The sequence below is a fragment of the Oryctolagus cuniculus genome, chromosome 2 (genome assembly GCF_964237555.1).
Source record: "Oryctolagus cuniculus chromosome 2, mOryCun1.1, whole genome shotgun sequence".
NCBI classification, from domain to species: domain Eukaryota; kingdom Metazoa; phylum Chordata; class Mammalia; order Lagomorpha; family Leporidae; genus Oryctolagus; species Oryctolagus cuniculus.
In genome coordinates this window covers 182,197,531-182,221,647 of record NC_091433.1, presented here as the reverse complement: position 1 = coordinate 182,221,647, position 24,117 = coordinate 182,197,531, and the positions used below count along the sequence as shown (strand labels likewise).

The following is a 24,117-nucleotide window of genomic DNA, read 5'->3' as shown; positions in this document are numbered from 1 at the left end:
CTTACATTTAACTAGAGCTCCAGGAGGGAAGAACACAATGGAAAAAATATTTAAATAGTTAGAAATCCATCCCTCCACCCCCAAATTTAGTAGTGAGAGTCAAATTTAAATCCTGTAAGTTCAGGGGACCCCAGGCAAGATGTAAGAAAAAAAATTTCAAACCTATACACACCATTATTAAAAACACTGAAAAACAATGAAAAAGAAAATCATGAAAGCAGACAAAGAGCAATCACACATTATTTGAGAGGGAACAGGGCCAGCCTTCTGGCCTAGCGGGTTAAGAGGGCGCCATTATGCGAATGATGGCTACCTCCAAATTATAAAGGACTAGATTTAAAAGTGCTGAAAGAAGAAACACCCAGATGGTATAGTCAACCACACAAGTTAGGCTTTAAGGTCCCTATTACTCACAGGCTACAGTGATTATTATAACGAATACTGCAGGCAATCATAACAAAATGTTAAGTATTTGTGTCTCTAAATATAGAAAGGTATAGTAAAATTACAGAATATTTTTAAAAAGTTCACCTTATAGGCACCTATCATGAATGGAATTCACTGGACTAGAGATTGCACTGGGTGAGTGAGTGCTAAATATGAAGGCCTAGGTCATGATTATATAATACCATACTTTATAAACACTGCACTTATGCTATATTTTTGCTATATTAAGTTTATTAAAAAATAAGAAACCCTACTCTCTCTGGTGTAAAGGCAGCCATTATTCACATCATTTTTTTCTTCAACAAATTAACCTTAACTCTAGTATAACTGTGTTTTACTTTATAAACTTTAATTTTTTAACTTTTTGCCTCTTTTGTAGTAAACAGTTTAAAAATATAAACACAGGGGCCAGCGCCATGCCATCCCATATGGACACTAATCATCTTCCAATCCAGCTCTCTGCTTATGGCCTGGGAAAGCAGTGCAAGATAGCCCAAGTGCTCAGACCCCTGAACCCCCAAGGGAAACCTGGATGAAATGCCTGGCTCCTGGCTCCCACTCTTTTGGCCACCTGTGGAGTGAATTAGCACATGGAAATCTCTTTATCTCTCTTTGTAACTCTGCCTTTCAAATAAATAAATAAATCTTAAAAATTACATTATATAGCTGAACAAAACATTTTCACTTCCTTATAAGATTTATTCTATTTTTTTTTTTTTTTTTGACAGGCAGAGTTAGTGAGAGAGAGAGAGAAAGGTCTTCCTTTTTCCGTTGGTTCACCCTCCAAATGGCCGCTATGATCGGCGCGCTGCGTAGATCCGAAGCCAAAAGCCAGGTGCTTCCTCCTGGTCTCCCATGCGGATGCAGGACCCAAGCACTTGGGCCATCCTCTACTGCCTTCCCAGGCCACAGCAGAGAGCTGGACTGGAAGAGGAGTAGCCGGGACAGACCCAGTGCCACAACCGGGACTAGAACCCGGGGTGCCGGCGCTGCAGGCAGAGATTAGCCTAGTGAGCCGCGGCGCCGACCAGGTTTATTCTTTTTTTTTTAAATTTATTTTTACTCTTAAAATTTTTTTGTTAAAATCTATACAGCTGCACACACATTAGCCTGGACTTATATGGGGTCAGGATCTTCAGTATCATAATCTTCCACCTCCTTTGTCCCACTAAGATTTCAGGGGAAATAATATAACAACACTTTATTCTATATACTTCTTGAGGGATCTGCCTGAAGCTGTTTTTTTTTTTTTCTTTTTTTTTTGAAGCTGTTTTAAACTCTTTTTTTAAGTAAGTGAAAGGAGGACACTCCAAAACAATAAAAACACAACAAATACATAAAAGTAACTTTATTATCAAGCATTATATACTGTACTTAATGTCATGTGATTTACCTTTAAAAAAAAAAAGATTTATTTGAAAGGCAGAGTCAAAGAGAAGCTGAGGCAGAGAGAGCGAGTTCTTCCATCTGCTGTTTCACTCCCCAATTGGCCGCAATGGACAGAGGTGCCCGATCCAAAGCCAAGAGCTTCTTACGGGTCTCCCACGTGGGTGCAGGGGCCCAAGGCCTTATGTCATCTTCCACTGCTTTCCCAGGCCATAGCAGAGAGCTGGATCAGAAGTGGAGCAGCTGGGACTCAAACCAGCACCCATATGGGATGCCGGCACTGCAGGCAGCAGCCAGCACAGTGAGTTAAGCTCACTGCCAGCATGCCATATGGGTACCAGTTCATGTCCCATGTCTTGGCTGCTCCACTTCCAATCCAGCTCCCTGTTAACGCGCGTGGGAAAGCAGTGATGATGGCCCAAGTGCTTGGGCCCCTGCAGCCAAATGGGAGACCTGGAAAAAGCTCCCGGCCAAGGTCTGGCCCAGCCCTGGCTGTTGCAGACATTTGGGGATTGAACCAGCAGATAAAAGCCTCTAATTCTGCCTTATAGATAAACCTTAGGAAACAAAAGTGGGGGGAGGGGAGGGAAGGAAAAAGAAAAAAGGTAGGTGCTGGTTACCAGGGGATTCAATCATGAAAAATAGACTGAGACTTTTAGTCTTTCCCATCCCCACCTCTAGGGAGAGGAGTTGAAGGTTGAGTCAATCACCAACTGCCAATGATTCAGTAAATACTCAATGAAGTTTCCACAAAAAGCTGAATGGATGGAGTTCTGGGAGCTTCCAGGTCCCCTCTCCATACTTCATCCTATTTCCATTGTTGTTCCTCTTGTATCCTTTGTAATATCCTTTAGAATAGACAGGTAAGCCTAAGTACTCCTGTTTCCCTCAGTTCTGTGAGCTGTTCTAGCAAATTAATAAAACTGAAATAGGAGGTTATTTGGAAACCTCTGATTTATACTTGGGCAGAAGCACAGGTGACAATCTGCTACTTAAAACTAGCATCTGAAGTAGGGGGCAGTCTCAAGGGACTGAGTCCTCAATCTGCAGGATCTGATGCTATTTCTTTGAAGACAGAATTCAAACTGAGAGAGAACATAGAGAGCTGGTATCAGATGGAGAATCTGCTAGAAAATCCTGACTCTTCAGAGTGTAGGGTAATACCTCATAAACATCTGTGGTCACAGACGTGTTCTGTATTGTGAATATAGCAGGAGAAACTAATTTTGTTTGTTCTTCCTATAGTCTTACATTTGGTGTCAGAAGTGGGTCTTGTCAGCACAGCAGGTAAAAAAAGCATGAAAGCGTAAAGATGAAGAACTTCTGATTTCTGAGTGGCCATCTTACCACCCATGGTATCAACGGCAGATGTTCTGTGCCCGATTACTAAAGTAAAAAGTAACATGGAATTTAGAGTGGATAAAACTTTTAGAGAGTTGGTTCATTAGAAACATAAGGAAATGCAAACCATTAGGAAGAAACTGAAATTCACCAATCCTTGGGTATTACTATCTATAATAGCTAAAGTGAAATTAAGACTGCTGGGTTGGACCTTTATATGAGGTCAGATTTCATGAGTCTGACCTGCAGTCACTTGCTTCGAAGTTGTTGTTCAAGGGAGAAGTTACTCAGGGACAACAGAAAGTATCTCTAAGACCTGGGGTTACCAAGAAGGGAGTCAATGTGAGAGAAGGATAAAACCAAAAAAAACTACTAAAACCAGAGCTTACAGTGTGAAGCAATGTTTTGTGGAAGGTATCAGAGATTCCCAAGGAGCCTTCACTAAAATGGATTCTGAGAGTATTTAACTCAGGAGCAATACCTTTGGTTTTAAATTCTAGAGTGCAAAAGCATGCTAGGGTTTGATGCAGAACCCACAACTCACTATGAAGCAATCACAGATGGCAGTTATATGTAAACACACATGGGAGGTTATCTCTGATGGAACAGCCTGACTTCTAAACTGAATGGATAGAAGTCACTGTAAGATCTATTTAACCTGAAAAGGGAAACTGCCCAATTCTACCTATAAATGATATAATTCCTTTATATAAAACACAGAATTGTGCAGCTACTAAAAAAATTTGGCAACATAATTTTAAAAACGTTTATATAAGCAATGTTAAGACTGAAAGGAAATTAACCAAAATCCAGTGGTCAGGATACAACCAATTCTTAAAATCTATTTTTCTGTATTTTGTTACCTTTCTATATGACCAATTAGTAAATTTACAAGGGGAGGGAGAACTGTAGTTATTAAAAAAAAAAAAAAAGGAAACAGACCTCAGGATTTTTCTTAAGAATAAAGTACTGGTGAGCCAGCATTGTGGCACAGCAGGTCAAGCCACTGTCTGCAATGCCAACATCCCATATAAATGCCAGTTTGAGTCCCAGCTGTTCCGCTTCCAATCCAGCTCCCTGTTAATGCACCTGGGAAAGAAAAAGAAGATGGCCCCAGGTACTTGGGCTCCAGCACCCAGTGGGAGATCTAGAGGAAGTGCCTGGCTCCTAGTTTCCACTTAGACCAGCCCCAGCCATTGAAGACATTTGGGGAGTGAACCAGCAGTTGGATGATCTCTCCCCTCACCTCCCTCCCCTCTCCTCTACTCTCCCTTTCAAGTAAATAAATAAATCTCTGGAGAAAAAAGAAATAAAGTACTGTAGCCATATTGACACTCTTTTTTCTTACTTCCAGGTTTTCATCTGTGGCCCCAATAGGTAAGGTCAAATGAGTTAAAGAACCTCTGGACAATCTTGAGAGGGCTCTTAGTTATGGGATTCATCCTTAACATTATGGCGATCCATGGCCCTAGTGCAAAGATCAAAAAACTTTCTCTGTAAAGGGACAGACAGTAAACATTTCAGGCTCTGCAGCTATATGGTCTGCTGTACTAACCAACTATGCCTCTGCAGCTGGAAAGCAGCTACAGACAACATCAAAACGAATGAGCATGATGTTGTCCAACAAAAATCACTATGAACAGTAAGTAAAACTTCAATTTCATGTATTTCCACATCACTAATGTTTTTTCCCAGTAACTGAACAATGTAAAAACCATACCTGGTGAGTCAACCATGCAAAACAGTTAACTGATCCACATGCCATAGTTTGCTAACCTTTGCTCTAGTGCATTTGCTCTTTTTACTGCTCCACAAAATCAAATGCAATCCATTCTCAAATATGAACAAACCAAAAGTTGAGCAGCTAAGCTATGCTTTCAACTTTTTCATTTATGCTATCTCCATCCACATTTTTTTCTTACACTGAATGGAGATCTCAGATCACAACTAAAGGGAGGTATGACTTTATTGTCTTTCAAAGGCCAGAGTAGGTCACAGAGAAGATTTTACCAACCCCCAGCACCCTTCCTAAGGCCATAAGCTCAGTTTTTTTTTTTTTTTTTTTTTTTTTTTTTTAATTTATTTGACAGAAAGAGTTAGAGAGAGAGCCAGGTGCTTCTTCCTGGTCTCCCATGCGGGTGCAGGGCCCAAGCACTTGGGCCATCCTCCACTGCCCTCCCAGGCCACAGCAGAGAGCTGGACTGGAAGAGGAGCAACCGGGACTAGAACCCGGCGCCCATATGGGATGCCAGCACTGCAGGCAGAGGATCAACCAAGTGAGCCACAGTGCCAACCCTGATAAGCTCAGTTTTTAAATTTAGGGTGCTACTATTTACTTCAATCACAAGGAAAAGAATGGAGAAAATATGCAAGGCAACAGGATATGAATAAAATAAATAAGCCTTCAACTCTCCTGCAGTAACCTCCTTATTGACAATAATAAAGCTGAAGACAGGCACACACATATTATCAAATAGGACTCCAAAATATGAATCTGCTGTTTTTAAAGAAGCTACAAATGCAATCAAATGGCAAATGAAAAGTCAGATCTTGGACATGAATTTAATGACGTCACCCTGAATGGTTATATCTTAGGTAGAAGCAATCTTCCAATAAGCAATACAATCTATCTAGAAACCAGTTACATAATATTGAATTGACTACTTATTTGAAGAAAATGTATTCAAGAGTTACAATGTACTGTATTACTCAGGCTGTTGATTCTGTCTTCAACTTTTTTTCCCTGAATTATTAAGGCTTGAAACTTTACAATCCTGTTTGAATTTTCTAATATAGAAAATACATCATAGAAATTTTCCTATGACTATGATCACTGTAATCTTGAGATAAATTAGAACAAAAAAGTTCTTAAGGTTATGACTATTTCCTAGGAAAAGAAAAGAAATAGTAACTTATCTTACTCATTCTAAATGTATCAATATTAGATAACTTTTCTATAGGCAGATCACTTTCTTTTTTTTTTAAGATTTATTTTATTTGAAAGTCAGAGTTACACAGATAGAGGAGAGAGAGAGAGAGAGAGAGAGAGGTCCTCCATCCAATGGTTCACTCCCTAGTTGGCCGCAACGGCCTGAGCTGCACTGATCCAAAGCCAGGAGCCAAGGACCTGGGCCATCTTCCATTGCTTTCCCAGGCCACAGCAGAGAGCTGAATCAAAAGAGGAGCAGCTGGGTCCTGACCTGGTACCCACATGGGACGCAGGCGCTTCAGGCCAGGGTGTTAACCCGCTGCATCACAGCGTCACAGCCCTGGCCCCCAGATCACTATTAATTAAATTAGAATACAGGTAAAGCATTTCAAACAACAACTTCATTAGTTCTGTGATAATGTCCATATTTACTAATACATAACCCAAAAAGTTCACTAATATGTGTAAACAACAAAGAACATGGCCCAGCGTTGTGGTACAGCAAATTAGGCCACCACCTGGAACGCAGGCATCCCATATGAGTACTAGTTTGGATCCTAGCTGCTCAGTTACCATTCTAGCCTGCTGTGAACGCATCTGGGAAGGCAGTGGAGGATGCCCCAAGTGCTTAGGCCCCTGCCACCCACCATGGGAGACTTAAAGAGTTTCAGGGTCTTGGCTTCAGCCTGGCCACCACTAAGGCCATTTAGAGAATGAACCAGTACATGGAAGATTTCTCTCCCTTCATCACTCTTTCAAGTAAATAAAATAAATCTTAAAAAATAAAGAATATGCATCAATACATTTATACCACTAAAAGTCATAATTTTTCTCAGACATCTGAAGACATTTCCTCACCATTTAGATACCATATAAAATAAGAGGCCATAAAGAGCATTTAGAACCACAATAAGTGGTATGTATTAAAGCCGTCTAACACAACATGACACTACTCACAATTTCATGATCTCCTAACTGGTTATATTTTAAGCCTAGAGTAAAAATTAAGCTGTGGGATCAAAGAGACTAGGGACTGTGCATTAGCCATCTAATGCTGAATATAGAAAAAATGTATTTTATGGATTTCAGTTCATGAAATCACTGATATCTAGGTAATGACTATAAATGCTTTCAAACACACAGATGCATAATTTTAAAAGACAATTAATAAGGTTCTCAGACTTTTTGTAGCGCTTAAGACACTAACACAAAATGACTAGTTGCATGGCACTATTTCTCCAAATTGGTCCTCTACACCTGAAGGTTGTGAGCCATCTTTTATATCAACTACAAAAACCATAAAAAGCTTACTGATTCACATAAATCTTAAAGCAATTTAAAGACAGTGATGGGGGCTTACAACATTCTTGAGAGTCATCCCCAGTCTTTAATAAACATAATAATTAAACAAGTGCTATTGGAGGGGGTGGGGGGAGAGCCATTGTAATCCATAAGCTGTTCTTTGGAAATTATATTCATTAAATAAAAGTTTCTTAAAAAAAAAAAAAAGAAAATTTGATGAGGAACAGGAATTTTGCATTAAAAAAAACAAGTGCTATTGGCCACTAACATCCTCAAGAACACTTCTCTTCTGCACATTCAACCCCTTGTTAGCATATATGCCAACAAAATTAATTTAGCAATGCCTTTTCTTATTCATATAACAAAGGTAAATCTAAATCCAGTCTTAGCTATTTAAAATACTTTCAAAGTAGCCTTCCATGATTTAACATTCAGTTGGTACTAATCATCATCAATTTTCCAGGGCATAAATTAAATCACATATTTTTCTAACAATACTGGACAAGTCACTTAGCTAGTGGGTGAACCAAGAGCCACACAATTTTCCTCCCTATTTTCTACTTGTTTGTCCACACACACATGCTCATCTTTAGACTAAAGAAAAGTCAAGTTCTATGTTTTGAATGAAATTGGACATCAAAAGCAAGTTTTATCAAGATACACTCTCCCAGAAACCGGAATAGATATTAAACATGAATGTACCAAATATTTCTGTGTAAGAATTCTCTAGCTTGGGGCTGGCTTTGTGGCTCAGTGAGTTAAACTACTGCCTGTGATTTGAGCACCAGTTCAAATCCCAGCTGCTCCACTTTGCAACCAGCTCCCTGCTAATGTATCTGGGAAAGCAGAAGATGGCTCAAATACCTGGGCCCCTGCTCCCCACCTGGAAGACCCTGATGGAATTTCAGGCTCCTGGTTTCAGCTTAGCATAACCTGGCTGTTGCAGCCATTTAGGGAGTAAACCAGCATATTGAAGATCTCTCCCTTTCTACCTTTCAAATAAAATAAATGCTTAAAAATTTTTTTTCTAGTACTGAGGTAAACAGGATATATACTTATAAATATGCAAACATAAGGCTATATTTTTATCACTTAAAATTCTCTCATAAAAGAGAATCACCATGTATTTAAACACAAGTCTCTCATACTACAAGGCATTCATTCTCTCACTTTATTTTGGGAAACAAAACTACTACTTAGATAAGCTCTACACATTAACACAACCTCAGTCAATGCTTTAGGTGTCATTTGAGAGATCAAGTCAAATAATTTAGATGAAAATGAGTATGACAGGCTTTAGAACATTGCTAGATATCAGAAAAATTGTTTTAATTATATCAGATACCTGTGAAATGTCAAAAATAGGATGAGTATCCCAAAAAAAGCAGTATTTCTAAATTGCTATTGTCGGTATAATATATAATGTGACATTATACAGGTAGAACAAGATATTACATGCCTTATGATGTGAGAGTATGAAACAGTACCACTACCCATGAAGAAATCATGTCACAAAAAGACCCTCAAAAAACTAAACTTCAATCTCATCCTAGATCTAGATCTAAATATTGGTTTACTAGAAAACTGAGAGACACATAAGAAAAAGTTAATAGATCAACCACCACCAAAATCTAGAATGCAAAAAAAGGAAATAAAAAAAAAACAATGTCTCACTAATGTATTTATAAAAATTAAATTTTACTAGCGGGGAAGAGAAAGAAAACCAAAGCTTAAAGTCAAATGAATTGTATAAAACCTGTTTAAATCCTGATTCTAAAAAACCAAGTTTGAAAGACTTTTATGAGAAAACTCAGGGAAATGCAAACTAAAATTGGATAGTTTGTAACATTAAGGAATTGTTAGTTGTGATACTAGCAAGAGAACCGTTATTTTTACAAGTCCTCAATATAAAACAATTTATGCTTGAAACGACAAGTAGGGGTCAGTGTTATGGCAATGGGGGTAATACCGCCACCTGCAATGCCAACACCCCATAAGGGTGTGGGTTTGAGTCCCAGCTGCTCCACTTTCTATCCAGCTCACTGCTAATGCACATGGGAAAGAAGATGGCTCAGGTGCTTGGACCCCTGTCCCCAACGTGGGACACCTGGATGATGCTACTATCAGCTCCTGGCTTCAATCTAGCACAGTCCTAGCCGCTGAGGCCATCTGGGGAGTGAACCAGTGGATGGAGGCTCTCTCTCTAACTCTGCCTTTCAAATAAACAAACAAATCCATAAAAAAAGAAATGATAAGTAGTCTGAGATTTGCTTTTAAAATGTTTTTAAAAAGGAAAATAGAAGTATAAACAAGATTTCACATAATGCTGACATGAGTGACACGTATCTATGGATTCACTGTACTGTTCCACTTGTATTTGAAAATGTTCATTGTGAAGTTTAGCAAAATACATATAACAAAGACAAACATGAAGCAGGTGGTATTTATGCTAGACATTAAAGGAGACTCAATTTGGATATTTTTTAAACATCTATTAACTGTATGTTATAAAGGTGGCTACTTCCCCCAAAGTTGCGACTTAAGGTTCAAGTTACTGTATGAACTTAATTTCACTTATTAGTTCAATTGTCCTTTTGACTATAAAATAAATGTTCCTGAAAATTCATTTCCAAACTCTGAACTAATTTAATCAGACAACCTTGACCCAAAGAAAACAACAGAATTTACTGAGCATTCAACTTTATGTCAGAGGTACATTCTATCTAATTCTCACTGCAATCCAAAAAGTATTGTATTTGTCCAACACAAATAAGGAAAATGCAGTTAATTCCCCTACTCTGATAAGGCAAAGCTACTAAAATGGCAGAGGAAATCAATACTATCGAGACTCCACAAGTCCAATGTTTTCCCCCATACCAAGGAAGCATAAACCACTCAACTCATAAGTTAACGATGAACCTCTACCTTCTTCCTCCTGCTTACACTATTCCAGCCGCCTATACAGCTCTTTACTATCTATTCATGTGCAAATCCCACAAATCTCCAAGTTTTGCTCAGATGCTTTCTCCATAAAACCTATCCCAAGTTTTCTCAATTCCCATAGCATTTACTCAGTTTTCAATATTAATAAGAGATGCAGCTTACTCTTTAGATTTTAAAAGGTCTCTAATTCATAATTAGGCTAGAAAAAAATTTAACATGATCTTTCCAACTGTTTTGGTTGTTAATGTTCTATGAAATTTTTTTAAAAGATTTCTATTTATTTATTTGAGAGGTAGAGTTACAGACAGTGAGAGGGAGACAGAAAGGTCTTCCTTCCGTTGGTTCACTCCTCAAATGGCCGCAACAGCCGGAGCTCTGTCGATCTGAAGCCAGGAGCCAGGAGCTTCTTCCCAGTCTCCCATGTGGGTGAAGCGGCCCAAGGACTTGGGCCATCTTCTACTGCCTTCCCAGGCCACAGCAGAGAGCTGGATTGGAAGAGGAGCAGCCAGGACTAGAACCGGCCCCATATGGGATGCCGGCGCTGCAGGTGGAGAATTAACCTACTGTGCCACAGTGCTGGCCCCATGAAATCTTAATAATTATGAGGGAGAAGAACAAAATGGAGGATACTAAAGATAATGCAATAGTGAGAGAAACAAAATGATAAAATAAAAATATTTCAGGATATTAAAAAGGCAAACTGAAAATTAGTGTGTTACTATGATCTTAGTTTTGTAAACATAGAATACAAGCATACATACAAATGTATACATGAAAAACAGTAAGAGTGTAACTTAACCTTACACCAGAGGAATGGTCATATCTGGGAAGATGAAAGACATGATTTTTACACTTTACATTTTATAGTTCTTTACTCCTAGAATATACCCCATACACTATCTGTATTTTTAAAAATATTTAAAACATAAACATTAAAATCACTAGACATATTTACATAATTCTTATAGTCGTATCAGATTAAAAAATAAAATCAATATATAGGACTCAAGTATCTAATGAACTAATTAGTAATATGCCACATCTGTGCACCAAAATGAAATGATTTCTATAACTTATTTAAAAAGAATATGTATTTTTACAATAATGTTATCAAGAGGACTAGATATACCCCTAAAACAAATATAATTACAGTCTATGTATTATGACTTATAAAGAAATATAAGGAAAAAAGCTATTCCTAGAAAAATGCTCTCCCAATAGTTTTAGAGGCAACACAAAAGAATTGATATACATTCAGTATTTACTACAGTAATTATCTTCACCCATACCTTCACAACACTTTGGATATTTAAAAGCAAACACAGTTTGTAGATCTAATATCCTATCATCTGATTTAAAGGAATAGCACTTGCATGAAATTAGTATTTACCATCCTTCCAGGTCAGTTCTATCCTACTCTGATAATTTCTTCAAAATAATAATAAAAAAACCAGCCAAGTAAGCTGTATATCTAAACTCACTGTATTTGAAAATATCCTGACAAATGTAATTTACATATTTCTGGCTTTCAAAACACTGTATTGTTATTTGCTTTGTAATGTATTTACATTAGATTAAAGATAAACTGTTTAAGAAAACTTTGTTAGGACCTGCAACGAGGTGCAGCAGGTTAAGCTGCCACTGTTGACACCTGTTCCTTTTCTAGCCACTCTGCTTTTGATCTAGCTCCCTGCTACTGCGTCTGGGAAGGCACAGAAGATGGCCCAAGTACGTGGGCCCCTGCCACCCATGTGGGAGCTCCTGGCTTTGGCCTGGCCCAGATCTGGCTGCTGTAGCCATTTAGGGGGTGAAACAGAAGATGCAGGATCTCTGTCACTCTACAGTTCGAATAATCAATCCATCTTTGAAACAAGAAAACTGTCATTACTCCCAAAAACTATCCTTGACGTGAATTCAGAAAACACCAATAAAGGCCAAAAGACTCTAATGCTTTGTGAATAAGAGGATTAATCACTAAAGAAAGCTATCTCTTTGGTACTCAGAAGGTTTAATCACCTGAGGTAAAATATGGGATAGATTACACCAGAGGTAAGATATGGGATAGATTACCAGTACACCTTTCTTAAATCAAGGACCTGTTGATTCCCACAAGACTAAATGCAGACATTTTGGACACTCTTCATAGGCCTCTCATGATTATGAATAAGCCCATTTCAAGAATACTGGTCCCCCAACCTGCACAATGCATCACAATCTAGACAGGAGACTTAACTGCAGATGCTCAAATCCCATATACCTAAGGCTGATCTGAAGAAGTCTGGAGAAGACACAGATAAATTTAAGTTATCCGGCCAGTGCCACGGCTCAATAGGCTAATCCTCCACCTTGCGGCGCCGGCACACCAGGTTCTAGTCCTGGTCGGAGCGCCGGATTCTGTCCCAGTTGCCCCTCTTCCAGGCCAGCTCTCTGCTATGGCCCGGGAGTGCAGTGGAGGATGGCCCAAGTCCTTGGGCCCTGCACCCCATGGGAGACCAGGAGAAGCACCTGGCTCCGGGCTTTGGATCAGCGCGATGTGCCGGCCGCAGCGCGCCAGCCGCGGTGGCCATTGGAGGGTGAACCAACGGCAAAAAGGAAGACCTTTCTCTCTGTCTCTCACTGTCCACTCTGCCTGTCAAAAAAAAAAATTTTTTTTTTGTTAAGTTATCCAAGTGATGCTTGCCTGTGTAGTTAGGGTTGTTCTCCTTATGGACCACCATATGGCTAAGGACCATAACCACACTAAAAAAATTTTTTAATATTATTCATGATGGTGTAACAGAAACCAGAATCAAAAGACCCAGAATATAGTTACAGGCTTGGCTCTAACAGTGGAATGAACTCAGATCAGTTAAAACTCTCTGATCTTGTTTCCCCATTTATATGTGGGAATCACAATGCCTCCTTCATAGGGTGATTATGCAGAGGAAATCAAGTAATATGTGAAGTTGAAATAAGTAACTTTTTTTAGAGTATTACTGACCCACCATAATAAGTAAACCAGAGGCTTGCGTTGTGGCGCAGAGGGTTAAGTTGTTGCCTGTGACGCTGGCATCCCAGAGACACACATACACACAGAAAGAAATCTCCTATATTGCGGACTCATTTCCAAATGCCAGCAACAGCTGGGACCTGGCCACGCAGAACCACAGGGAACTTAATCCAGGTCTGCCACATGGGTGGCAGAGACCCAACTACTTGAACCATCACCTGCTGCCTCCCAGGGTGCATATTAGCAGGAAATTGTAATTGGGAGCAGAGCTGGGTCTCAAACCCAGGTACTCCCTTATACGAAGCTGGCATTCCAAACTGTGTCTTAATACTTAAGACTAACAAACATACTGAATGTTCTTCAAACATCACCCTATGAATATTTTCTCAACTGAAATTCTGATAATTGGCAAACAATTTATGTTCGCCAAGAATCTTGAGCACACCTATTTTTGCTAGTGTAGGATCCACATAATTTAGGAACTAAATGAAAGCACCTTTGGACAAAAAGCAATTATACTTATGCAATTATAATATGTAGGCAAATCAGAAGCCACAATCCCTCTCCCAACTATGAAACTTAATTCTGTTTATGCTGAATTGATTTCAAAGATTCAGAACTTTCAACAGAAATGTTAAGTGTTTTTTTTTTTTTTTTTTGGGTATCTACTTACATTAAAAGTACTGATAAAACATTACAGAGATGCCTTTAGTAAACCAGCTCAAAAAATGATCTGGTCATCAAAGTTTCAAGTGACTCCTACCTGGTGTGTTGAGTGTGTATATAACTTTTTTTTTGGTATTTATTAACATCATACAATACAGTCCACCTACAATTTGCCTCATCTAACTGCCTAGTAAATAACCTAAACTTAGGGTCACTCTTTTTCTACCATTCATTTGCCTTCTTTTATGTCTGAATAAAAACCAACTACATCTTGTGGAGTCAGTTAAGACAGTCTCTCAGTAATCTCAAAAAAACAGTAACTCTATCTCTAAAATACTGCTACCTGAAACTTTGAAAAGAAAAAGCAATTATCATGCACTTGCCTTCACATTCTATAAACAGTTTATCACTGGAAAAATCTTGAAAATACATCTCTCAGAAACAGTGCCTAAAACTAGAGATCATCACTTTGAGATCTAGAACTTGCTGCTCTCAACACAAGAGGTCTACTATAACAGAAATCATCAAGATCTACCCTCAAACCAGGTTCTCTACACACTTATTCATGTAAATATGTATTAACAAAACAATGCAAATGATCTCCCATATTTCCCCCACTACTGAGGCAGTCAGCTGCAGGTCTATTCCCAAGGACAATGTTGACTAGATAATTTTGTATGATCATGGTCTAGTCAATTGCACCAAATCCCTTCTAGGAAACAAATTCTGGGGAGTTACTGCTGTGGTCCAAATACCTATTTTGTGTAAAGTAAATGACCTTTTTCTTCCCTGTCCTACTTGCAACCAAAACATCCTGACACTGTTCAACTACAGTCCTCTCCCCCTTCTCCTTTCACATTTTAAATTACTTCCCTTCTATGTGCATACTGCATCTAAGAGCAATACGCACACAACTGTGCACATCTGGATGCTTCCCAGTACTATCATCTTTTCTTCTTCCACAAGAAAACTACAGTGAGAGGAAACATGTAACCTGAAAATGGATGAGATCACAGCAGCTAAATCTGCAAAGTGGAACATACTGAATAAATCAGCCTTCTACCAACATGCTTGAACAGCTCATCCTTTTAATTCTTGAAAACACTTTCGAAGAACACAAAAAGAACCCAAGCAAGGATCAAACAAAACTTTTCACTTTAAAAAAAAAGTCAATAAAAGACAAAAAGTTCTACAAATTCACTGGAATTAAAACAACTCTGGAAGGAGATACATGTGTTTAATGATGCAAGTCTTAATTTTTCATTTAGATAAGCTGAACCTCCTGAGACACTAAAGAAAACATCACTAGGAAAAAAAAAACAAACAGTAACTTTGTCTCTAAAATATTGCTACCTGAAACGCTGAAAAGAATAAATATTTATCATGTACTTGCCTCTACAATTCTATATACAGTGTATCACTGGAAAATCTTGAAAATACATCTCTCACTTTCAACTACAAAAGCAATAAATTTCAAATGAAAACTGTCTTCTGGCTATACAGCCAAATATGAAAACCACTATTAAAATATTAGCATCCAAATCATACAATTTGAGGAAACCTTTTCCTATCACATGAGGCTTCAGAACTTGAGAGACTGAAGGAGTTAGATCGATGGCAACCCAATACATACTTTACAATAACTGGCAGGCAAAAAAAATTGAGACCTAGACCCAAAGGGTTTCCGTATACCACACCCTGAAATTATCCTAACCGAGTCACAGATAGCACTGTCCTCTAAAAAGAAGCCATCTATTCCTGATGGCCACAGGAAGCAGCAGAACAAAATTAACCGCTTTCTGCAAGGGACAGTCTCGGGGACAGGGGAGGAGCTCCACCTCACAAATTAAAGTGAAGAGGAAAATAGTAGCACAATAGCAGCAAGTCAAATTAGTTTTATGCCTTCTTAAAAAGTCAGAAAATCTTATTCAACATGTCAAATAAAGCAAAGTGAGATTCAGATACTGTATTCTGAAATCCATAAACGTTAATATGAAAAAAAGAATATTTGCATATCATGGAAACCCAATGAAGTCTTTTAAATTAGGAAGTATGCAGGAGCCCAGGAGACAGTAAGCAAGCTCCACTTAAAATTATGAAGATCTTGTCAGCATCTATAAAAAGAGACAGCCTGATAACAGATGATTGGCTTTGTATGCCGCATCTGGCTCCCAGCTCAGATCACAATTACTTGTATAACTTGGCTAAGTTTCTACTCAAGAAGACCAATTATCTTTCAACATCAAAAAGGTTTGTAAACAAGTATAGAAGGTTTAAGAGAAAGAACACCCAAGTGTGACTACCTGCGTTAAGATTCTTCATTTTATGTACCTGTAATTACCTCCACGAAAATTTGGCCTAGTAAAGGCGACAGCCTTGTAAGACCAATTTAAATGTCAGTAATTAATTCACGCTTTTTAAAAACAGTTGAAATCTCACTAAACAAAACACCTGGCCTAGCGTTTCTGAAATAGACAATTTTTTAAAGATAGTTAACTTTTTCTGTGTATGAAAATGCCATCAAAGACTAAAATACAACTACAAACAACTCAATTTCACCCAAAATGGCAGTTTTAAGACATTTCTGCAACAAAGGAAATGTCAACAATTTCTTATGTCTACACGTGAAAACCAAGATATTAAAAGACTAAGAACAGAACCGTATTAACCAACTGAAAATACTCATCCTTGTATTTCTAGCATGACTCCTGGTTAGAATTCCTTAAATCACCCTCCACACTTTAGGTCACACGGTGAAGAGTCACCCACTCAACGTGGCAATCGAAGCAGTCACCGAGCTCTAGGAACTCCTCAGCTAACTCCTTTGTTAACACTGTTTTCTTGACATCCAGTATCTCCACAGGTACTGCGTTTCTCCTTCGTGTTTACAACCATTTTTCCAACAAAGCTTCCCCTAAAAAGATCTTGGCCAAAAAAGCTGCCACCAGTTTTCCTAAGTAAAAACCTCAAAAGCATTAAATCCTAATAGGATTTGTCTCACGGCGCCTGCTACGTTGACAAAACACCTCCAAAGTTTAAATACGCGTTAACACCGAAATGCTACGTTCAAAGAAAAGCGAGTTTGCTCTCGCTGCGTTCCCACAAGTAGCACTACCCTCCACACACGTGCTCGGACACAAAACGATAAACACTCTATTTCCCCAAACCGGACGCGTATTCAGACCCAGAACGGCGCCGCTCGCCTCCTCTTCGGTTTTGATGCCCGCCTGTGTCTGTCTGAGTGACCGAAATCTGCGCCTAGGGCGACACTGAGCGTTCCTTACCAAGGGCACCGAAACCTGCCGAACCCGGGGCACCGCGTCGGAGACGCCCACGTCGGGGCGCCCCTGGCCGGCCGTGGGCACACCGGGGCCCTCGAGCACCCCCCGCTCCGGCTTTCACACACCCGTCCCTGCCTCTTCACCCACTTCCCACCCGCACGCCTCCCCGGACCCCCCTGGCCTCGCCCCCACTCCGCCACCCCGAGGGCCCCCAGCGCTCCGAGGCCCGGGGACCGCGGGGTCCGAGCCGGGGGTCCCGCGAGCCCGGCGCGCGGGGGAGGCGGAGAGCGCGGCGCCCCCTCCCCCGCCCGGCGCACACCCCTTCCGGCACCCCTCCCCCTGCATTGTGCGAGCGGGCCCCAGGCCGCAGCCGGCGCGGGGAGCCCGCAGGCCGCGGCCGCCTTCCCCTCGGCGGGGCCGCCCGCCACACAAAGCCGGGGAAGCCGGCCCTGCGGCGCCGGAGGATGGGAGCGGGAGAAGGCGCGGGCTGACTTACGGGGCTGCTGCGGCCGCGCTGCCTCAGCCGGGGACACCGACCGTTGGGCACACGGCGGCGTCGCTCTTGGCCGTCCTCCCCCTCCTCCGCCTTCGGTGGCGGCAATGTCTTCTTTCTCCTCCTACCTCCCTCCCCCCCCACCCCACCTCCTCCTTCTCCTCCCCCTCCTCCTCCGAACCACCGAAGTACCGAGGGTGAGACACAGAGACTCACAACAACATGGCTGCCACCGCTGCCTCCCCTCCCCTCCCCCCGCCCACCGGCCGCGCGCAAGGCACTCCGGGAGGAAGGGGCGGGGGGCGCTCACCGAGGCGCGGCTCCTCTCAGTGGCTTGCGTGCCTTCTCCCGCGCTCCGGGCGGGGGCTCTGCGCGTGCGCGCGCCGTGGGCGCTCCGGCGTGCGCGGCCGCCCGTCCGGCGTGCGCTCCCCCGCCCTTTCTTCGCGGGCTCGCGGCTGGGCCGGGGCTTCTGCGGCTCGCGCTCCCCTGCTCGGCTCGGCCGCGGCGCGCGGCGGGAGCGCGCGCGGGGCTTGGACGGCGCAGGCGTGGTGTTTCCGAACGCGGCGTTCTCTGTGTTGCCGCGTGGGGCCTCGACTTCCGAATTCGCTCACCCTCGGCTTCCTGCCGGCACGCTCATTGTTCGCCCCCACATGCCCGTCCCCAGCCGCCGGGGGCGAGCTCCCTCCCTTCCGGGGCGATGGCCCCCACCGGAGCCTTACGTTAAGCCAGGCCTGCAGCTTTCCCTCTTCGTCTCCACTCGCCGGGCGCAGGAGAGGAATTCGGGGGTGGGGGCTGAAAACCGGCCCCCGAGCGTGAGCTGCCGCTTCTGGTGCTGGTGCCCGGGCCGGCGGAGCCTGCGCTCCGCAAATTGCCAAGCCCCCAGAGCTGGCCCCGGGGAACACAAAGGGATCCCGGCGCGGCTGGCGCCGGGCCGCTACTCTCCCCCGCGGCTGCGTGTGGCACGCTGCCCTGTGCTGCTCACGGTCCGCTTGGAGACTGAACCGGCCGTCCCCCACGCCGGGCACCTCTGCAGAGCCGTAATTCCGGCCTTCTGACCCAGCTCGCGTTGTCGCTCCGCTGGCCCAGTTGCCACGTGGGAGGCCTTGCACACCTGGCTTCTCCAGACGGTCTGCCCTGGGAGTCACTTGCTTAATAGATGGCTACCCCGGCGCCTGTAGGCTCCATGTAGGGCAGGGACCATGTTTGTTTGAAGAAAGTTGCGTGTGTCGCCGTGCTGCAGGCTCGGAAGTCCAACATCAAGGTGCTGGCATCCTGCAAAAGACTCGGGGCTGCATCCGCCCGCTTCGGAAGGGCAAGACAGCATTTACATTGGGTACTTTTACTGCAGTAACAAAACAATCTATTACGGGGGATTATCTGTAACCTTAAGTCACCACAATAAGGGATTTATCCAAAATAAATATTGTGGCCATACAGTCACGCTGCAGAAGAGACTATGTGTTTAATTGAAGTGAATGCAGGTTGCCTACTGAAGAGCATATATTTAACCATGCCAGTTCTTAATAGAAACCAAGGTACAGTTCTCAACTGCACTGTCCAGTTCATGCTCTTTAAACTATCTTGAGTTTGCAGTGTGTGAGGACTTTAACCTCCAACTGTTAGGTAACACCTTGGGCAATCAATTTTCCATGGAAGGCACCTACTCAGTATTTTTGTCATTCTGGATCACTGGTTTTAATCTCATCCTCTGGCTCAACTTCTGTGTGCTTCCAAAACTAGCTTTATTCTAAGCAAATCAATGTCTACTTTAAAGGACTATTAAGTAGAAAAAAAATCAATCTTTGCTGAATCCTTCCAGAGAAAGAAGTGGTCCATCTCTGAGGGCAGAGCCCTCACAACTTCATCACTTCCTGCTAAGCCAAACCTCCCAACACTGTTGCCTGGATTGTTTCCAATGCATGCGTTTCAGGGAACATGAATTTTGAGCCCCATCGCAAGCCTTTACCAATGGCCCCAATTTCAAGCTTCTACAGATTTCCATTTGAACAGTCTTCCTGGCACCAGGTATGTAGAAAACTGAAGTCGCACCCTCTCTCCCTCAACCCAACTCTTCGGCACTGTGTCCATGGTTGGTGGTACCCCCCCCCCCCACACACACACCTAATTCATTTCCCAAACTACTCCTTGGAACCAGTCTTTTCTTTTTATCCCCTATGGATATTTTTACTTCCTAAATATTTCTGGATAGTGTCTGTCTCTCACTAACACTAGCCTTGCTTCCCAGGTCTGGATATCTGTAGCCAGCTCTTAGTCAGCCCTCCTGATTAAGTTCCGATTCCATCTCTCTCCCTCCGATCAGTTTTGCTTACTGCTATGTAAAATACAAATCTGACTCTTGACACCCTAACCTTCGACTTCAAGCATCCTATTGCTCCCCTATCACCCACAGAATGTGCTGTGTCCAGTGTTAGAAGATAATCCTTTAGTAAATGTCCCACCGTCACTGAGCGTGGGAGATTTGGAATGTACGTGGTTTAGAATGGTTTCGTCTCCCTCCGTTGAGTGGGTAGCAGAAGAGTCTTCATATACAGTTGCTTAGCCTGGGTGGAAGTAGATGGGCTTTCCTCTCAGATTATGGAACTGGAACTGAGAGAAGTCAGCCTTCTCCCAGGAAGTCTCTTGGACCTGGGACCTCTTGGGCTGACTTGTGTCACCATATAGACAGGAAACCTATAGGGAAGAGTGGGTTTTGGAAAGGAAAGGATAGTCCTGACGGTGTTTGTCTTACACTTGTTCCTGTGCCTGGCCGCCTCCCCTCCCTGAAGTCTGAGAAACATGGCTGGATCTCCTTAATCAGTTCTGCTTTTTCTGCTGAAGCCAGATGAAATGAGTTATTAAAGAGTCCTAACTAAGCGCTGTGTATATACCATAGTTATTGCTTATTTGGTGCTTACGGGATGCAAGCACCAAAGCATTTTCAATACATCATCTCAGTTAATGCTCCCAGTGTCTGCAGGAGCAGCGCTGGCTTCATCGGCAATGACACAAGGCCATTGGGGTTCTGCAATTGCTTTCGTGCCCTGTTGTCACCATCTAGAAAGTTTTAATCACTGCTGACAAAGGGATCTCCCCTTTTCATTTTGCACCAAGCTTCACAAGTTATAGATCCTGACCTGCCTACGACGTATTATGTCTATTTGACAAAAGGTTTCTTTCCTGCCAAACTGCTTAGCGCCCTCAAAATCAAAATATGCATTGTAAATATTGAAGTGAGAGATACAGGATGCGATCTTTCCCAACAAATTTGACCCTAGGAGACTGTTCTTCGTGGAGAATCTCTTATTGGCCGCGTGCTCCGCGGAACACAGATTAATACCCAGCCCTTCAGTGACCTGACCCTGCCTCTGTCCCTGTCTCCTCCTCAGCCCGCGATTCCCTATGCGGGGCAAGCAATTTCTTGCTTTTGTGCCTTCCCATTTGCTGAACAATCTGCCATGCTCATTAGACACTTCTGATTATAATTGGCTTCTGTTTAGATCTAACTACAAGGAAAGCATGTACTCCTCAGCCAATGTAAATAGCTGGTGTGCTTGGTAGCTAAAGTGAGCATTATAATTGACACCTCAACAGTCGTTCTAATCACCTGGGAGCTTGTTAGAAATGCAGAATCTTGGCCCGAAGCCAGACCTGCTGAATCAGAATCTGCATTTTAACAAGATTCCTGGGCAGTTCCTATAGTGTACAGAAGAGTTTGGGAAGCATTAGTAAGCCCATCACAATAACGCCATCACGCTTGCTAGAAATTGGTTCTCTAATGGGTGTGCCTTACCCATTTTGAGCCAGTAAGGCACAAAGAAGCGCCAGCTCCGTGCATGTGGGGAGAAAAACATCAGCCTCTCTCTCCTGGATGTAAACAAGAACACAGGCAGCCACAGTTCCTGCTGACAGGCATCTAATGACAGCCAGGGAAACCAGATTGTGGCAGAGACTGCTAGGAGCCTCCTCTGTGTTTGTGCTCCTCTCCTTCCTTAGTAACCAGTCCTGATCTGGGACTAGAGAGGCAGGAATGGAGTGTCCTGGCATCCAGCAGCGCCCAGTGCATCTTGGGAAATGTGTCTGCTGAGTCAAGTGGACCTCAGCCAGAGCTGCACATCAGGATCACCTGGGGGAACATTTAAGATGTATCAGTATCCAGGCCCCACTGCAGAGGTTTTTATTACTTGGGCCTGGACTGAAGCCTGGACATTGGTATTTTTCAAAAGTTTCTCCTTAGTGGTTACAAAGTGTAACCATGATTGAACACCACCAGTTTGCATAGGTTATATCTTCAAACACAGTGTCAGTTTCTATTCTTCACTCAGATGCCCCCTTTTTCACTAGCACTGTTTGTAAAGCTTCTTGTAAATTCTTTTAATAACTTTATAAAAGTAATAGGAACCCTTTATAAAAATTTCCAGAAATACAAAGAAGTTGAAATCACCCTAACTTTAATATCACAGAAATATTAATATCTGTATTTGTGAACATCATAATTACATGCATGAGTACAGATAGAAGGAGAGATAGGGAGAGACGTAGATAGAGTGACATTAACAGGAATAGGCTGGGGCCAGCACTGCGGCATAGCGGGTAAAGCCACCGGTTCAAGCCCTGGCTGCTCCACTTCTGATCCAGTTCCCTGCTAATGAGCCTGGGAAAGCAGTAGAAGATGGCCCAAATCCTTAGGCCCCTACACCCACGTGGGAGACCCGGAAGAAGCTCCTGGCTCCTGACTTCAGATCAGTCCAGCTCTGGCTGTTGAGGCCATTTGGGGAGTGAACCAGCAGATGTAAGACCTCTCTCTCTCCCTCTCTGCCTCTGCATCTCTAACTCTGCCTTTCAAATCAATAAATAAATAAATCTAAAAAAAAAAAAAAAACCTGGAATAGGCTCCTTCTGCACATGCTATTTTTAAAACAAAGCATTTTTAAAATAGAGTATTGAATATATTCTTATTTGAGCAAAAGAGAAACCTGGAGGAACTACTCATATGCATGTTACTTCATCATAAGACAGACTAGTTCACAAAAGATTTCTTAAACGTTAAACAAAACTGCAGAAATCATTAATGGGACAGAGTAACTTTTCAAACTGTTTCAGTATTGATCAGTCCTGAATTCCCAGCCACTGAAGGTAGACTAAGACCCATTTTTTTTTTTTTTTGCCTCTTCCTACTCCCTGTACTTCCTGATTTTTTGCTTAAGTGATTTTTTTTTTACTTTGTTGGGGTTTATGACATTTACACTGAACTTTGTCCATTATTTCCCTGTGAATTTGTTTCAATTTCAGTACAATATTTAAATATATTTGTGGCTTGCTCACTGATTATTTCTGATTTCTTCACTTTGTTTTTTAAAAAGATTTATTTATTTATGTGAATGTCGAGAGAAATGCCTGTAAGTTAAGACTGAACAAACCAAAGCTAGGAGCCAGGAACTCCATCTGGGTCTCCCACATGAGTGGCAGGGACCCAGGTTCTTGGGCCATCTTCTTCTTCCTCCCAGGTGCATTAACAGGAAGCTGGGTCAGAAGCAGAATAGCCAGGACTCAAACTGGCATTCCCATATGGGAAGCCAGCTTTGCCAACAGTGGCTTAACCCACTGTGCCAAATGCCAGCCCTGACTTCTTCACTTTCAATTGGTGTTTTAGTTACCCTTTACTTGTGTTTCAATTCTCCCAACATTCATTTATTAGCACACACTTCTGTGGGTATACACACTGGGCTGGCTGCATTTGGGACGTTCTACAGATCTCTCCTGGCTCACTTGGGCAGTTGCAGTCAGCTGGTTGCTTGTCTGGGGCTGCATGGTTGAGGTGTGGCAGTCAGCAGGGCACCTTGTAGCTGCTCCAGGAGGCTGGCTCAGGCTGTTCACATAACAGCAGACAGCAAGAATGGAAGCTGCAAGGTCTCCTAGGCTAAGGCTTGGAACTCCTACAGGACCCTTCTGCCACAATGTATGGGTCAAAACAAATCATAAGACTAGCCAAGATGCAAAAGATGAAGAACAAATTTCACCTTTTGATGGGAAGAGCTACCGAAAAATGTGTTTCTTTGCAGTCTTTCATAATAGCTTCATGTTTCCTGAGTTATTTCATGTTCAAAAATGGCTTCCTGTTTTATTTAAAAAAAACATTCTTAAGTTTTATTTAATTTTTTAATTATTTTCCCTCAGAACTTCATTGACATTGCTCTAATGGAAAAGTCTGAGGCCAGTTTGATTTTAACCTGTTGAAGAATTTTTCCTCTACCTTTGAAGTTCTTTGTCATGACGACAGCATGGCTCAATGCCAATCCCTCTAGCAGATTTTTCTGATATTTCCATATAATCCTGATACTTG

General features: G+C 42.2%; 2 protein-coding genes across 51 annotated transcripts in view; one reads left to right on the top strand and one right to left on the bottom strand.

The window, feature by feature from the left end:
- Positions 1–18,223, bottom strand: part of PUM2 (pumilio RNA binding family member 2) — a 94,958-nt gene extending 76,735 nt beyond the window's left edge. For 24 of the 50 annotated variants that reach the window (XM_070069437.1, XM_070069398.1, XM_070069401.1 and 21 more), the window contains exon 1: positions 17,781–17,918. The gene's annotated coding sequence lies outside the window, so the exon portion shown is untranslated. Of the gene's footprint in view, positions 1–17,780; positions 17,919–17,993 lie in introns of those variants that run through there. The other 26 variants (XM_070069421.1, XM_070069406.1, XM_070069411.1 and 23 more) reach the window with 13 other exon arrangements.
- A 1,132-nt stretch (positions 18,224–19,355) lies between these two features.
- Positions 19,356–24,117, top strand: part of LOC100338723 (b(0,+)-type amino acid transporter 1) — a 37,094-nt gene continuing 32,332 nt past the window's right edge. The window contains exon 1 of the mRNA XM_002710055.5: positions 19,356–19,802. The gene's annotated coding sequence lies outside the window, so the exon portion shown is untranslated. The remainder of the gene's footprint in view (positions 19,803–24,117) is intronic.